Source organism: Orcinus orca, chromosome 1, assembly GCF_937001465.1.
Source record: "Orcinus orca chromosome 1, mOrcOrc1.1, whole genome shotgun sequence".
Lineage (NCBI taxonomy): Eukaryota > Metazoa > Chordata > Mammalia > Artiodactyla > Delphinidae > Orcinus > Orcinus orca.
The window spans coordinates 98,480,145-98,497,256 of record NC_064559.1 but is presented as its reverse complement, the minus strand read 5'-3'; the positions used below and the strand labels follow the sequence as shown (position 1 = coordinate 98,497,256).

At 48.2% G+C, this 17,112-nt stretch overlaps 1 long non-coding RNA gene across 1 annotated transcript; it reads right to left on the bottom strand.

Annotated features, from left to right (window-relative positions):
* LOC117198362 (uncharacterized) lies at nucleotides 1-2,623 on the bottom strand. The gene is made up of 3 exons (XR_004479496.2): nucleotides 2,437-2,623; nucleotides 2,228-2,316; nucleotides 1-236 (listed from the first exon to the last, which is right to left on the bottom strand). It is a non-coding gene; the product is annotated as an uncharacterized LOC117198362 (long non-coding RNA).
* Nucleotides 2,624-17,112: the final 14,489 nt, after the last annotated feature.

Sequence of the window (17,112 nt, the reverse complement as noted above, 5' to 3'; positions counted from 1 at the left end):
TCAAGGCCATGGATCCACATTTTATTTTTCTGATTTACAAGTGTTGAGAAAGGAGAAATCCCAAGATGCCGCTCTCCCCCACCAGGGAAAAGAACATTTTGACTTCTGTGAATTGGCCAAATTGTTGTCTCTTCCTGAAGCCATCATTAGCCAGCATGACAAGGCCTCCATCATTCGAATTATTTAGCCATCTGATAATGAGGGCCTTCATGAACCGGGAGGACCCTCCGTGGAATCTGCGAATGGAAAGCCCCTTACCTAACACATTAGTAAAAGTTACAGGTACACAATGAAGGAAAGCCCTAGTGCACCAGCCATTGACGTATTTGAAGCACACTTGGGAAGTCACATTTTGCAGTCCCTAGAATGGCTTTGCATTGGCACTAAATGAAGAAGGAAAATTTTGTACATTTCCAACAGTCTCCATCTACCTACCCCTCTTGCAAGTGACTGGCTTAGTTTGACCCTTTTCCTCTAATGGTTCGGCATGAGGAAAACACAGCTTCAGTGAGAGGGATTTTTTTATTGGCCACATCACACAGCTTGCGGGATCTTAGTTCCCCAACCAGGGATTGAACCAGGGCCCACAGCAGTGACGGCGCTGAGTCCTAACCACCGGACAGCCAGGGAATTCCCATAGTGAGAGGGATTTTGTATTTGTGTGATGATTTGCCAAGTTGGATAACCTACCTTGTCCCTTGGAGCTAAAGATGGAGATAAGATTTGTCTGTCCCCTCTTAAGCAGGATCTACCCCAGACTTGTTGCTTCTGGGAGCTGGCACTACTCTAAGGGGGAGTCCAGAGCAGCTGGAACCTTTTGGCTGTTAGTGAGTTTGCTGGTTAATAGCTAAATCAAGAAAGGTATTGGTGAATAATAGAGATATTTGGCATTTGAGGAAGGTTGAGGGAGGATGAGGAACAGTGACCAATATGACTACTCACTGTTGAGAAACCAAATCCAAGTCCACTAACTCCTCCTTGAAGAATATTGAAGCTACTGGCTGTCACATATAGAGCAGATCTATTTCATGTGGACTTTAGCAAATCAAATGATAGAAACTGGGCTATTGTCAACTGAGTATTAGAATTCTTGTATCTCATTGAAATCTCCGATTTTGTAATAGCCTTTAATAGAGTTTCAGCCTTGTCTTAATCTGTTTGGGACCTAGTATCAAGAATATCCAATTTTGAAACTGATGTGTCACCGTGTCAACATTGTATCGAACTGGAGACACCACTGTTTGTTGTTCTGCAATGCCCACATTCAACCGTTTTGTGCATGATATCCAACAAATTTTAATAAGCTAGTGAAGAAGAAATCTGAGTAATTAGTTTAAGCAAGTAAATGCTAATTAGGGAATGTCTCAAAAGCATCCCTTATATACTAGGTCAAAACACATCTTACAGCCCTGCTTAGTAGTGTAATCCAAGTTCTGTCAAGGCAACTGCACTTGTGTGTGTGTGTTTGCTTTGCCTGACAGATGGCTCTGTTCGCTTAGATTGATAGCTAGGAAAATAATAATTCCATTATTCTGGCCAAAAGAATATTAGCTCTTGGGTTTTGGCTGTTTCAGTCAGTCTTCCTGCCAGCACAGCATATGAATCTATATGGATTCGATTTTCAAGGAAATGGACTCATCTTGAAGAGTGGCTATCTGAAATATCATCTGTTCACTCTAAAAAAAGCCCCGCAATGAACAAATATAATAAAACAGAAGCAGACTCACAGACGTAGAGAACAGACTAGTGGTTACAAGAGGGAAGGGGGTAGGGAGAAGGACAAAATGGGGAAGGGGATTAAAAGGCACAAACTACTAGGCATAAAATAAATAAGTTACAAGGATGTAATGTATAGCATAGGGAATATAATCAATACTTACAATGACTTTGTTTGGAGTATAATCTATAAAAATATCAAATCACTGTGTTGTACATCTGAAACTAACATAATATTATAATTCAACTAGACTTCAATAAATAAAAAAGAAAGAAAAATTTGGCTTTAGCTCTGTGCTGGTTTCTCCTTTAAAGCAGTCTATTTCCTTGCTTCTCTCCTGTAGCATTAAGGCAATCTTTTCTTAAAATCTGAGACGAATAATTGAGGTTTCTGCAGAATAAAGGAGCTGCACAGACATGGCACAGCAGCTTGCAACTCCTGTGCAGTCATTCCCTGCTTTTGTACATGATGCTTTTTAAAGTGCTTTTAATAGTCAGCATTTTGACTTACCCAGGGCCAGATGCTGGCTGCAGTGTGCTATTCCTTCAGCAGTGGATGTGTTCAGTGTTGCCAGAAACAGTCGAATATGCAGGTAGAAGCTGTGAGATACAATACAGAGATTAGTGCCCTCATAAGAAGAGGAAGAGATAGCAAAGCTTTCCCTCTTCACCGTGTAAGGAAACAGCAAGGAGACAGCAAGCCAGGAAGAGGGCCCTCACCAGGAAGGGCATCAACCAGCACCTTGATCTTGGACTTCACAGACTCTGGAATTATAAGAAAATAAATTTCTGTTGTTTAAGCCATCTAGTCTATGGCGCTTTGTAATAAAACTCTAAGAAGACCAAGACAGTCTGGAGGAGAAAAGGAAAAGACTCCATGACCCACCAGCACCACCTGCAACCAGCCCCTAAGCCTCCCTCAAAGCATCCTCCTTCCCGGCCCACCCATAGCACCTGGGCGTTAGTGCCACCTGGCGGCTGAAGATGAAACTGTCCTAGCGGTTTCCTGAAAGGTGTCTTCCAACATCAGGTCAACATTCAGCCAACATGTAATAAGTGTCAACTGTGTGCAGCACCACTGGGATACAAAGACAGGAGGCAAATTCACTTTACTAGAGGAGTCCAAACTCTAGCGGGGGAGATAGAAGCAGAAATCATTTCAGTGCAGGTTGTATGTGCTACAGTACAGAGGCTCTTAAGAAGCATTTTCTTTCATCAAGGAGAACAAAACAGACCATGTGAAAACTGAAATAAAGCAGGAAGGCCTCTTGGAGGAAGAATGCAAGATAACCTGCAGGAAACAGGTGGAGCACACACAGCCACCAGGAGAGGAAGGGGCTGCAGGAATGGAAAGAGGTGTAGCTTGGGGGTCCTGTGGCCCAGGGTCTCCATTCCTGACAGAGGCCAAGGCAGGTGTAAACTGGAGGAGACTGGTCCAACATGTTGTGCTCTAGGGATGTTAGAAATGACCAAAGCAATGGACTTAAAGTTAATTTAAAAAGAAAAAAAATCAGCTTCTCATGCATCAAAATTTACCAGGAGCATGACAGTCTGAGGGGGAAAGGACAAAAGGGGAGTAAGTGAGCCTATTGCCTGCCTAGGTTTTCCCCAGATCCCTCCTCACTCGTAAGGTTCAGGTAAGGTTGGGGGTCTCAGCATTGGGGAGAGAAGCAAACGGTACCGGGTGGGGGAGAAATGACTCCCTCCGCGGCCCCTTCCAGCCATACAACTCAGTGTGCAGAGGGCTGATGTGAATGCGGGGGATGGTGGGTCGCGTGGCCAGGTCCTAAGAGGATGGACTTTCACGGCAGGAGTCAAGGCAAAGGGTAATGAGCAAAACCAGCAGCAGTGAGTTCCCGGTAAACCCACCACTCAGATCAAGACTCTACCAGCCACGCGGAGGGGTGTGGAGAAGCCCCTCAAGCAGGGCAGCAGAGCTGGGCCAAGCAGATTGGGGCTGAGGCCAGGAGAGCAGGGCCAGCGGGATCCAGGGAATGTGGACAGAGCCCAGTGTCACAGCCACATCCACGTGATGAAAACACAGGAGAGCAGCAAGACTAATACCTTCCAGCAAGAAGACTTTGGTCCCGGTCCAGCTGCAGGCGGGGTCTGTGGCCTCCATGGGAAAGGGAGCCCTGAGGCCAGGACAGCCTTTTGCACTGGTGTCCTCAGGCCTCCCACAGGCCCTGCAGGTAGCGGGTGCCGAATAAATGCTTCCTGGATGTGAGGATGTTGCAGCTTCCACCTGAAACCACCAAAGAATTCTTGCACCAGGTATCACTGAAGATAAAGGCCCCTTGGCCTCTGAGCTAGCCTTTCCCCCGAAGGAATTCCTGACTCCAGTCAGTGCTCAGAGGCGCCTGCCTGCTTTGAACTCTGCTGCTCGGCCTGCCAACCACCCAGTTCCCAGAGGTCCTAACAGCCAGGCTGCCTCGCCCCACTTCTCCTGACCTAACCCCTTGAGCACCAGCTTCACCCCTGCCCCAGCACGGCCCAGACCCAGGAGCAGTGCAGGCTCAGTCCTGGGGACAGTGACTGCGGGCTAAGAGCCTGGTGTTTCCCTCAAACCTGAACACAGGACTTCATCCACGGATTCAGTGAACACTGGTTGCCTGTTGCCCAGGTCTCCTAGAAAGCCAGAAGCAGAACTGAATACTCTGGTTTTCCTGGACACCATCCCAACTGGTACTGGGGGTTCATCCTCCTCCTGGGAGAGTCTGCACCCACCCTCAACGTCCCATGAGGTCCTTAGCTCTATCCCCGGGACAGAGGGTTTACAAATGTCCCACGTCCCCCAGGTCCCTGGTGCTGGGCTGCCTGCACTCCCAGAAAACTATTATAAATCGCTGGCACCTAACTCTTACTGCCTGTCCCCTCACTGTCAAGGCTGCTCTCACCCCTTGCCCTGTAAGAAGGGAGCAGTGTCCTTCCTCTGGAGCACAGCCCCAATCTGTGTGTCCAGCAAATCACTGAGGCCCAGCCACTGATTTCCATGGGATGATGAGAGAGCCGGGGTCACTTCCTCTCCTCTTCTCTTGGCAAAAGTTTTCCTGATAAAGTCTGTTCCTTAATCATATGAATTTTCAGGAATTCTTCCTGGGACCTGATATGCGGTTGTGGCAATAACGAAAAGACCCGCCTTGCAAAATGGCACAAGACTCTGGAACTGAGCAGTGGGACACAACGGTGATTTTGTTAAAGGACAGAGAATCAAAGGCACCAGGGCTGTTTCTCCAGGCTCCAACCTGCCCACCAGTGCCCCTCCCCAGCCAGGCAGTTTCCCTGTTTCCCCACCATCCCTGTCTCCCATCCCTACACATTCCACTTTCCAGATTTTATTCTCTTGCCTCAACTTCTTTGAAAAAATGTCCCCAAAGCCTGAGTATTCTCTTCCTCTGAAATACAGATTAAATCATTCCCATTTGTAATGTAAAGAACCATCTTCTGAGATGTGAATCAGCACCGTCTTGTGAATGAAGGGTCTTAGTGAAGAATGAGGGGTGGGAGACAGAGGTGTGGGCTCCACCTGGACTGGCTTTGTCTTGTTGCTGGAAGAAAATCCTAAGGAGCCCTCACAGGAGTGGGGGTTCTTCCTGTGTGGAGCAGAGAGAATAAAACCCTGGTGCTGAGACTGCACTGTCCCTGGTGGCCAGGGGGAGAGAATCTAGATTCAGGGTGCTGGTAAGAAGTGGTAGTAGCAGGACGGGAAGCAGCTCAGTACTGGGGATGGGAGCAGAGAGAGTCCTGCTTCAGAAATGGAGCAGGGCTCATGTCATAGAGGGGGGTGGAGAATGAAACTGTATTAAGTGCCCACAACGTTCAGGGCACTGTGCTAGGAGCTTATATACGTTTTCCCAAGTAATCCTTACAGCTCGGCCCCTAACTACCTGGTCTACAGAAATGCATGCACCTGCCTCCAGGGGACACAAGAAAAAGGCCCTGTGATGTCTAGTGAAAGAAGCCAGAGAGAGAGGACACGAACTCTGTATCTTCTCCTGTGTGAACCGCCCAAACAGGCCAAGCAAATCACCATGTTTGTGGATGCCTACAGAGGTGGTCAAATTATGGAGAAAAGTAAGGAAGTAATTATATCTGCTGAGGGGGTCCTTGTGATTTGTAAGGGGCACACAGAGACTCTTGGGGTGCCGGGGTGTGCCATCTCATGACCCGTGGTGCTTATATTGGGTGTTTCCTTATAATAATTCATTAAGCTATACATTTATCGTTATGTTCTTTCTGTATTGTTTTTTCACAACTAAGAAGGTCTTTAACAAAAAGTTCTGTGAACACCTTTGGAGCATAAAGTACTTCCAATATTTGGGGGTTTCTGTTAGGATTCATCGCGGATGTGGGTAATGAGGCAGATGACATATTTTACATTTCCTGATGCACATTACAGACCCTATGGGATGTCACTGCTTAATTTGAATTTCTATGACTACAAGTAAATTACAACATGTTCTCAAATGTTTCTTAGCTGGCTTTATTTTCTATTTTGTGAATTATTTATTCATATCTTTGAATATAATCCATTCGTGAGATCCAGTCATGCTTGGGATGCCGACTCCAGAGCATTTTGAGGGCAGAGAAGTGTCCATGGAGAGGAAGATACTAAAGATACCAAAGGGGCGGGGGGAACCGGAGGGAGCAGCTGGTGTCCCTTCCCCAGGCTGCAGATGCAGAGCTGTGAGAATCCTTTCTGTTTGTCTCCACGCATCCTGTGTCCCCTGAAGCAGCTCATGGGACAGGCCCTGGGGATGCAGTGAGCAGACTTCATACCTGCCTGAGAGGAGCAGGTCCAGAGGGGCAGCAGACAAGACAAAACAAAACAAGGCAACTGAGACACAGGGCTGGATGGGACACACACAGTGATGGAGGGTAGACAATACACACTGGCAGGGTGGGGAAAGTGGTGTTTGAGCGGGAAGGAGTTTGAAGAGGGGGTGGTGGGGGCGTAGGGGAAGCTGAAGGAACTGTGAGCAAATAGAGTACTGAGTGGAATGGGTGAAACGTCGGGCACGTTTGAGACTAGTCTGGAGAGAAGGGAAGAGACCACGAAGGCCCTGGAGGCCATGCTCAGAGTTAAGCTTTATTTTGTAAGCTGGCATTTCCCAAAACATGTGACGATTCAGACACTAATTTAGCAGAGGCTCAGGAGGGCTTTGGTTGAAAAAATAAGAAGGAACGTGGAATCCCACGGTCACATATGTGATGCAGTGAGTGCAGGAGCCAAGCTATGCTCTGTTCTCCCCACAAGCCCTCACCTTCCTCTCCATCTCCCCACCTATGGTAGCTCATCAGCAGTGTCCTCCTTACAACGAAACCCCATTTTATTGTCAGTAGCACAACCACATCTCTGCACTAACCATGAGCTATCTGAGGTAGACCTGTCTGCCCCCAGCCCAGACCCTCTTCAATGGCATACTTGTTCCTTCCACAAATATTAATGAGCTCCTACTGTGTGCCAGTCACTGCTCCAGGTGCTTAGGACACATCCATGAAAGAATCCAGCAAAACCCTCTACCCTCATCACTCCATTAGAAGGAGGAAGACACTACACAACAGTCATGATAAATAAGGAAGTGGTATAGTGTGTTAGACGCTGATAAGGGCGCTGGGAAAAGCAGGGTAGGGAGGATCCAGGCCTGGGAGAGTGGTTTTAATTTTACATCAGAAGGTCAGAACAGGCTTCATCCAAGGAAAGCCTTTTGAGAAAAGACTGGGAGGAGGTGACGGAGTGGACATCTTAAGGAATAGCTTCCTTGGTGGAGGTGACAACCCTTGTAATGGCCCTCAGGGGGGACCGTGCCTGGTGTGCTCCAGGAGGCCAGCGTGGCTGGAGCAGATGTGAGTGCAGGCAAGAGGGGAAGGAGATCCTGAGATCAGACAGGTAACGAGGAGCCAGATCAGATCCATCTTGACCTGGAATCTCGGGATGCCCATGCCAGAAGGGGCCTCAAAGACTGCATGATAACCTACCACTTGCTGGTCAGGTGAGAAAATGAGGTGGACAGGACAGGGTCGATGGGCACTGGTATAGAACCTGGTTCCTGTACAGCTTCTCAAAGCCAGGTCTTGCTAGTGAGGACCTTGCCTGGGTCCTGTGCAGGGCTGTGCTCTCCACTCTGTCCACGTGTCCAGGAGAGACCACCCCGGTGGCCACAGCAGCAGGGCAGGGAGACTGGGTGGCTGCCGCTGCAGCACTGTCCACCAGGGGACGCTGGCCCAGCGCGCAGCTTCTCCCTTCATCCCCGGAAACTCCCTGATCTCGGCTCCGCAGGGCTGTCGCCACCTGGCTCTGTCCCCAACTCCAGCCCACGCAGCGGCTCCTTCCCACCCAGGCTTGCCCCCTTTGTCTCAACCAACCTCCCTGCCTCTCCTTCTCCCCCTCCCCTCCCCCCTCTTCCCAAGCTACCGGGGTGGGTACAGCCCAGCCCCAAAAAGGTCTCTGAGAAGGGGACCCCGCCTGGGTTTTGAGGGGCGGAGGAGTGGGAGATGGGGAGGGGTGGCTGAGGGCGGGGCGGGGCGGGGTGGAATGTGCACAGTCACGAGTGCTGTCTGCCCTGCTCCCCGGGGGCTGGCTCTTGCTCTCTCCCTGTTGTGTTTGCTGCTGAGGGGTCCCCAGGGGCTCATTTGGAGCCCGGGAACAGGGCAACCGGGGAGTAAGGGCAGAGGCGAGATTCGGAGAGGAGAGCGGGGGCCTCTGCCCGCCAGAGCCCCTGGGAAAGGAGGCCGCTCCCCGCCCCCCAGCCCCACTCGCAGGGCTTATCACCTTCCACAGCCTCGGAGAGGCGGAGACCGAGGCACCAGAGAAAGACTTCCAGGCACCCTCCTTCCCTGCCCCCGTTTCCCGGATGTGTCAGGACGAGGCCGGGGTGGACTGTGCCCGCACAGCGCTCTGCTCTAGGCCACCCTGGGTCCTGCAGGGCTGCGGCGGGCGGTGCTGCCGCGGCCCCTTATCAACGCCCTGTGCCCAGGCCACACCCGCCTGGCACACACACCCAGCGGGGAGAGGAGAAACGTCCAGAGAGCCCCTACCCCACCGCTCCACAGGCCGGGGACGGGAGGGAAAGCCAGGACGGCTGATGCAGGTGGGGGTCTGCGCCCAGTCTCTCTGACCCACTGTCCCCAGCGTCTCCTTCGTCCTCTTCCCCCACCCTGACCTCGCTCTCTGGGCCTCTGAGGCCTAAACCCCCAAACCTGAAGAGCAGAGGTCAGCGGGAGTCCCCAGCTGACCAGGGAAACAGGCTCCTCCCCTGAACCTTGGTCTTGCTCAGCAGCTGGCCCGAGGCCAGGAGCAAGCTTTCCCCTCTCCAGAGGAAGACTTCCTGCTGGCCAGAGGCCGGGGAAATCCCAGAAGCCGAGCTTCCCCTGCCCTCCAGGGACTCACACCCGCCAGGCCAGGGCAGGGAGCTGCTGGGCCCTCCCACGGCAGAGCGGGGGCGGGGGGAGGGGCTGAGGGCACGGGGGGAGGGGCGAGGGCGGGACAGGGTGAGAGAGGGGCTGGGGGGACGTCAGGGAGCAGGGTCAGAGGCCCAAGAGGGAGGGAGAGGGGCCCTCGTTCACCCCTTCACTTCTGGGTTTGGGGTTGCATCACTCACATCCCGCTCAGGGGAGGGGCTGAGGGCTGGCCAGACAGTGGAGGGAGGGGGAGGGGGCTTGGAGACAGGGAGGGGCGGGTGCCCGATATTTCTGTCAGAACCGGGAGGAAGGGATCGTGATGGGCTAAGGGGAGGGAGGAGACAGCTGGCAAGACCCACTCTCCCCCAAGCGCTGGGACTGGTGGTCCCGCCGTTCCTCCCCTCACAGTCGGCTGGGGTGGGAAGATGGGGAAGGGAGGAAGGAGAGAGTGAGAGTGAGGGGTGTCCACGTGGCAGAAAGCGCAGCCCCCGCAGGAGAGAAGGCAGCGTGCATGGGGTGGTGCTGGGCATTAGAATGGTTATTCTTGTCCTGTTTCCCTAGAGATCTCCTTCGGGCCCCCTCACAACAGCTGTGATGTATTCCTCCTCCAGTTCCCCTGCTGACGGCTTAGGGGACCAGGCCCAGAATCCCAGCCAAGGGCGGGAAGCCTCGTCTTCCCTGCAGTGAGCACCCCCATCCCACATTCTGTCTCCCTCCTTTGCAGCTAACTGCCCTCCTGACCAAAGCTGAGCCTTCTCCTCCCTCCTCCTCCAGGAAGCTCTCCTAGACTGACCTCCCCACACCCCCTCATTCCAGGGCTCTTCTTCAATCTGGCCGCAATGGCCACACACCCTTTTCTCTCCTGGGCGCTGATAGGTGGCTGTGTAAGTGTTCTAAGCCCTGTGGTTTCCTGGGTGTGTCTCGGGTCTCCCATTAGTAACAAGTCCAGGGCAGGGACCTTGAAGTCAGGTCACAAGCCAGTCCATGTGGGGAGGGGGTGGGGAAGCCGCCAGTGGATTTTCACAGCCCCGGATCCTAATTAAAGGGTCCCCATCTCTCCATCGCAACCTGCGTAAGCCTGACCTTTGCATCTCCCCTTTCCCCACTTTTTTCTCAAATCCAAGCCATCAGCCTCTCCCAACTTCTGGTTTTCAGTTAACAGGTCCACCCTTCTCCCACCCACCCAGGCTGGAAACCTGGAGTCATCTTGACTCCTTCCTCTGACAGCCCAGATACAGGCTCACATCCAGCCCTGCCTCTTCCAGCTCTCCAACCCCAGTCACCTCACTTCATCTCAAGTCAGCAAGCATTCTTGATCACCTGCCAGGGCCTGACTAGTGTCAGGTGCTGATACACAAAAGATGAGTAAGGTCCCGGCCTTGCCCTCGAGGGCGTCACCGCAGTGTTAGTTGCACTATAATAAGTCTTTTTTTTTTTTTTTTTTAACATCTTTATTGGAGTATAATTGCTTTACAATGGTATGTTAGTTTCAGCTTCACAACAAAATGAATCAGTTATATATATACATATATTCCCATATCTCTTCCCGCTTGCGTCTTATACTGGAAGCACAGAGAGCCCTGGAGTTGGAGAGATGCATTTCCACTGGGGACATGAGGAAGACAGTCTGGACTTTTCTGTGTTTCCTTAGTAGAAGAGATGAAGTTCTGGCTCACCAGTGACTGGCTGAGTGGCCTTGGACAAGTTATTTAACCTCTGAGCCTTTGTTTCCTCAACAACAAAAAACCCTTGCAGGATTTGGGAGGATTAACTGTAATAATAGCTAACATTTATTAGCTTTCGTTAGGTACCAGGCCGTCTCCTAAGTGTTTTATAGGTAACATGTCATTTTATCCTTGCAGACCCTGTGAGGTAGGGGACAGAGTCATCCCTATTTTTAGATGAAGAAACTGAGGCTCGGGGAGGTTAAGTACATTGCCTGCGTGAGTCCAACTAAAAAGGACTGATGCCAGGATTTGATGCAAGACACTGTTTCATAATCACGTATTACTCATCCATGTAAGTTTATCTTCAAAATAATGATACTAGTAGGCAACCTTTTTTGAGCACTACACTGTGCCAGGCTCTGTGCTGATTGCATGAGGCCATGGCATCAGATGCAACAGCAGGAGGAGAAGCGGGGGACTTTACCCTTCTGTATCGGCTGCTGCTTAACCTGCGTTCTCAAGGCTTCCACCTCTCAGAGCCTCAGACCAAGATGCTGGGCCTGGGCTGGTAGATGCAGAAGCTGGGAAAGAGTTGTTAACCAAAACTTTAGAAACGGAGACCTGACTGAAATAAAAAGGTGTTTATTGGGGCTTGTTAGAACTGCAGCCCGGGACACACAGATTCAAGAAGTACTTGAATTGTGTTCCATGGGACTACAACATGGCGGAGGCTTATGAGGGCAAAACCTGCAAGGTTACAGTTAATTACATGAGTTCTCAAGAATTACAATCAAAGACGGCAGGAAGTGAGGGTGCCGGTTACGCAAGGACAGGTTGGGGTCTGAAATGGTCGCATGGTTACAAGGGGGAATCTTGAGACCAGAAGGTTGCAGGTGGCACGTGTTGTTCTGAATGCCCTGGTGGTGTCCTTGGGTCTGGTACAGTTCAAAGAAAGTTCACGTTCTCTGTGGTGCAGAGACGTGTCTGACACCAGATCCTCAATGGCCTCCTGACTCCATTTTTGTGTGAACTGTGATGACTTTATTATAATTTCAATTTGTCATCAGAAAGGAGGGGAGAAGTGCCCCCAAGGGCACTGCCAACACCCCTCTCCAGCCCCATTCCCCAGCTATGACTACGGAACACAACATCAAGAGAAACCACCGTCTTGCCAGCTAAAGGTACCAGAGATCAGAGTTCAGGGTTGTCAAGCAGCTGGAAGTTTCAAGGGGGAAAATCTGGAAGCATGACAATCTAGGAGTGAGATCCAAGTCACAAAATAAATTGTCTAAATCCCTGGGTGGCAGCTAGACTATACATATGAGGGAAGGACCAAGGTACCTCGTAGAAAAGTAGGTGTATGGCAGAGAGAAATCTGTTATTGACAGAGATACAGAAAAATCAGAGCTGTGAATCTTTTTTTAAAAACCTGAATTCATACCCCAACGTTGTACAGCTTGTTGGTAAAAAGCTGAAGCCAGATGGGCTTGAAGAACAGAGTCCAAATCTGACAGAGCAACTGGCAAAAATGAGGGAATACTGAGAGGCAAGGGAACCATTGATGAACAACCTCTAAAAATGTGAGCAAATAATTTGACAGACACTTCACTAAAGGACAAATTGCAAAGAAGCACCTGAAAGGTGGAAAAGTGCTTAACGTCATTTAGCATTAGGGAAATGCAAATGCAAATCACACTGAGATAACACTACACAACCCTACCATGGCTAACACAAGAAGACTGAAAATACCAATTGTTGGAGAGGATTTGGAGCAACTCGAGCTCTCATACATTGCTGGAGGTAGTGAAAATGGCACATCCACTTTGGGAATTTGTTTGGAAATTTCTTGTAATTTTAAATGTACACTTAACCATACGACTCAGTGTTCTATTCTTAGATATTGACTCAGCAGTCCTAAGGAAGTGAAAAACAAGGCTGAGATTATGTGAAGCAACATAGGAACCCAGAGAGCAAAATTCAACTCTCGGGGTTGCACTAGTAGGACCAGAGAGTTGGTGTCTCCTTAAATTTTGAACCTTCGATGACTTCCTTGCCTCACGCTAGTCCCAGCCCTGAGAAAACATGTCTACACAAAGACAGGTGTGTTCATAGTGTCTTTATTGGTAATATCCCAAAACTGGAAGCAGCCCAAATGTGTATCAGTTGGTAAACGGATAATCACATTGTGGTACGTCCATTCCACACTGTGGAATACTACACAGCAACACAAAGAAATGAACAAACAGTACGCAGAAAAACATGAGGGACTCTCCAAGGCTTTATGCTGAATGAAAGAAGTCAGACACAAAAGACTACTACTGTATGATTCCATTTACGTAAACTTCAAGAAAAGGCAAAATTATAGTGTGGGAAAGCAGATTAGTGTGGCCTGGATCAGGGGGATCCAGAGGAAGGGGATACAAGGGAATTTTTTTGAAGGGATGGAAACATCTGTTTATTGACTGTGGTATGGGCTACCTCACTGTGTACATTTGAGTAAATGTGTGAATGAATACAGCCTTTGAGGGCAAACAGAGTTTGTCAAATCCCCTTGACAGGCTTAGAAGCCCCGAGTCTCAAGGAGAATACAGACCCTGCTGGGAACTGACCCAAATGCCAGACCAGGATTTGTTCAGAGTCCTCTGCTTTTCATCTTCCAAGGACAGGGTGAGAGGTAGCATACTGGGCTCATCAGTGATGCGCAAGCAATCTCCCATGGGGATACACCTAAAGAGAGAGCCATGTGGTAGGGAAACAGACACACCTGTCCTTGATTACAAATAATACGTGCTTCAGAGGCAAAGTAAAGGATGCCAGAGACCAGATCTAGTAGGACAAAGCTGGGAGGAATGGAGGGGTAGGGGGGAGCAAGGTTCATTTTTCAGGGGCTGACTAGTTTTTATTGAGTTGTAATTTACATACAGTAAAAGTGGTTGATTTTAAGTGTGCAACAAGATTTTCTTGTGTTTCCTAGAGAAAAGTTTTAACTTTTCTACAACTGTGTATTAGATCCATTCAGGTTTTTACTTCTTGGGTGGAGTGGGGACTCTTGGGTCTGAGTTATTATGAGTTATAATAATAATAATATACTATATAATAATATATAATATAATAATCTGAGTTATTATTATGAGTAAAACTGTGCCCCCTTTCTGTTTGGATCTCGCCCTTAGAACCTAACTGGTAGGGCCAGGTGTTGTCGCCGTAGCTACTCAGTTGTTGGAACAGATGGGGTTAGACAAGGGACTAGGGGAAGCCATTCTGAGAGCTTAGTCTCTGTGTTTTTTCTCTGAATTTGCTAGAACACTTGCACTTCAGGCCAGTGCCCTGGGCTTATGAGCTGTTTGTATTCCATGGTGAGAGGAGCACGCCTTTGAGTTTTGTGTGTGTATGCGTGTGTGTGTGTGTGTGTGTGTGTGTGTGTTTCCATTTCCGCATGGCCCAGCCACTTTGGTAACCATCATTACTAGTATTATTATCTCTAGGAGCTGAGCTTGGAGAAAACAGTATGCTGGTAAACACTGCTCATTGAAAATCCCTTCTGGGAGAAATTCTTGGATGAGGATGAAGAGCTTTGCAGAAGTTACAAAGATTTTTTAAAAAACTGGAGCAAGAAGAATAGCAGGGATATCTTGTCTGTTGCAGGACTGATATTTGGGTTCACTTGGAGTTAAGCAGTTTCTCACACTTCAGACACTCATCGGTGTTGATGCAGACCAGCTCCCATTGCAAAAGATTGGCAAGAAGGTTGAAGTTACAGTGGAATATTGGGGAATTTTTTTCAACAGATGCTTGGCCACCTCCTCATGTGTTTCCTTGTGTACAGTAGTGCCACGGGAAAGAATTGATAGCTCAGGTGAGCTGATGGGGCTCCTCTCCTTATCCTTTAATTTTTAGAGGCTCAGAGTGAGTAGAGTCCTGGCATGGATTCCTAGCTTTCCAGTTGTTTTCCCAGCATTTGATGCTTTTCTGCCAAAGCCCCTTTTGGACCCTGCATCCTAAGTTTCAGAGCTGAGGCTGCGGAGCTGAGCCAAGGAGGGGAACCCAGATGCTCGGCCTCACAGATGAGACCAGCTGCAGAGGCTCATAGCTCTGGAGTCAGTGGTCTTTGAAGCAAAAACTGGGGGAGGCAGCTATGGTGGGGTCTTGAGGCTGCTAGGACCTCCAGAGGAGGGGTGACGCAACTGCACGTCTCAGCTCAGGCTGCACCTCCTGGGGGTGTCAGGAAGGATGAAGAGGATCTGGTAGTTTTTGCTGCCCAGGGTCTGACTAGCTGTCATTTGCTGAGGAGCACAAGGAAAATGTTGATAGTAACCAGTAACTGCAATGGTTTGTATTTATATATAACTCTTTTAGGAGAATATTTCAAAGGTAATTAGCATTATAATGAATCAAAACTGCGAGGGATTGTGTAAAATGGGGTATGAGTGAATTGAATTAATGAGATTGCATTTTTCAAATTATTGGCTCATCAAAGAATTGGTTGATAGTTTAAAATGAGTAAATTTTTAAATAGGAATTTTTAAATGACTCTAATAATGATCCATCATGTTTGTAGTAAATAGACTCAAGTCCATAACCAGTGGACCAAAAAAATGTGAATGCACATTAGTCCGATTAAATTCAAAATCACCAACTTAGTTCCAGCAAAAGAACATTACCCACCACATTAAATTAACCTTAACTTGAATTTTATTGTTCTTTCTAATTGTATACTTAAAATTTTTATTGTTATTAGATAAGCATACAGTGTATACATTTCGTATTTATATACCTTTGAGTAATGTAATAATAAAATAAGTTAGCGAAAATTGGATTTCAATATATGCGTGGTGAGTTTTTACTTTTAAAAGGGATCTCTGATTCTCAGCCTGAACACAAGTAACGTCTGTCACACTTGATGTCAGTGACACCTAGTGGCGGGAGGCAGAACTGCAACTTCATTGATGGTTTAAACAGCCTCCTCTTGGATAAACTTCAGTGTTCCTCTGGTCTTGAAATGAGTCTTGAAATGAGGTGACCACCAGTCCCTGGTCTCTCCCTGTGGCTCTTCAGCTATTTGGAGCAACTATATGGAGGAGAGAATTATATTTAATGTGCTGGGAACAGAACGTGGAAACAAATGGTGACTTTTAGAGTGAGGAAGTCTTCAGGAAGGCATTTCTAACAATTACAGTGGTCCAACAATGTACATAATTTGGCTAGAAATTCTCTTCTCTTTGTTTTTGTTTTTTTTGTGTGTGGTGACTCTAACATTCCTTGACCTTATGCCCTGTGGGTAATAAGCTCCCCACCACCAGAAGTGTTTAACAAGCAGCTAATGACCATTTGATCAGGGAGGGATTCTACTGAAGGGTCTCCTGAACTTGGTGGGAAGAGAGGTTAGAAGGCCTCTTGGCCCCATTGCAGCCCTGAGTTTCTTTAGGCTCAGAATTGAATCTGATTTCAGTGACTCTATGCAGGTAGGTTGAGAAAGAAGGGGCTGCCTCACAGCAGGTGCGCAGGACCCATTGATCCAGGTCGTGGGCCCAAGCCCACTCTGTTCCATGACCTTCTGAAAAGTGTCCATTCAAGTCTCCACCTTCACCATCTCCGCATCACTTGAGTTCTTATTAGGGTCAATTGAGTAAATGTTGCCACTGCCCTCTCTAAGACATCTGGGTGTCCTAGAAGTCACTTTGCCTTAAGAAGTTTCTTAAAGCTCTTTTTGAAAAGAGCTGATGTGCTCTAAATTGCGAACAGACCAGGGAGAGAATTATGCCTTTGTCACTATGAAAGGATCAAAGGTGGCCATGGGCTTAATGTGTGACAATGTGTGCAGTGGAGACGCAGGGGTCAGAGCTGTAGATTTATAGAGTGATCCCAATAAGGACGGTAGGCGCTCAACATAGTTTTGGAAGTTTTAGCCACAGCAATCAGAGTAGAAAAGGAAATAAAAAGAATCCAAATCGGAAAAGAAGAAGTAAAGCTGTCACTGTTTGCAGATGACATGATACTATACATAGAGAATCCTAAAGATGCTACCAGAAAACTACTAGAGCTAATCAATGAATTTGGTAAAGTTGCAGGATACAAAATTAATGCACAGAAATCTCTGGCATTCCTATACACTAATGATGAAAAATGTGAAAGTGAACTCAAGAAAACACTCCCATTTACCATTGCAACAAAAAGAATAAAATATCTAGGAATAAACATACCTAAGGAGACAAAAGACCTGTATGCAGAAAATTATAAGACACTGATGAAAGAAATTAAATATGATACAAATAGATGGAGAGATATACCATGTTCTTGGATTGGAAGAATCAACATTGTGAAAATGACT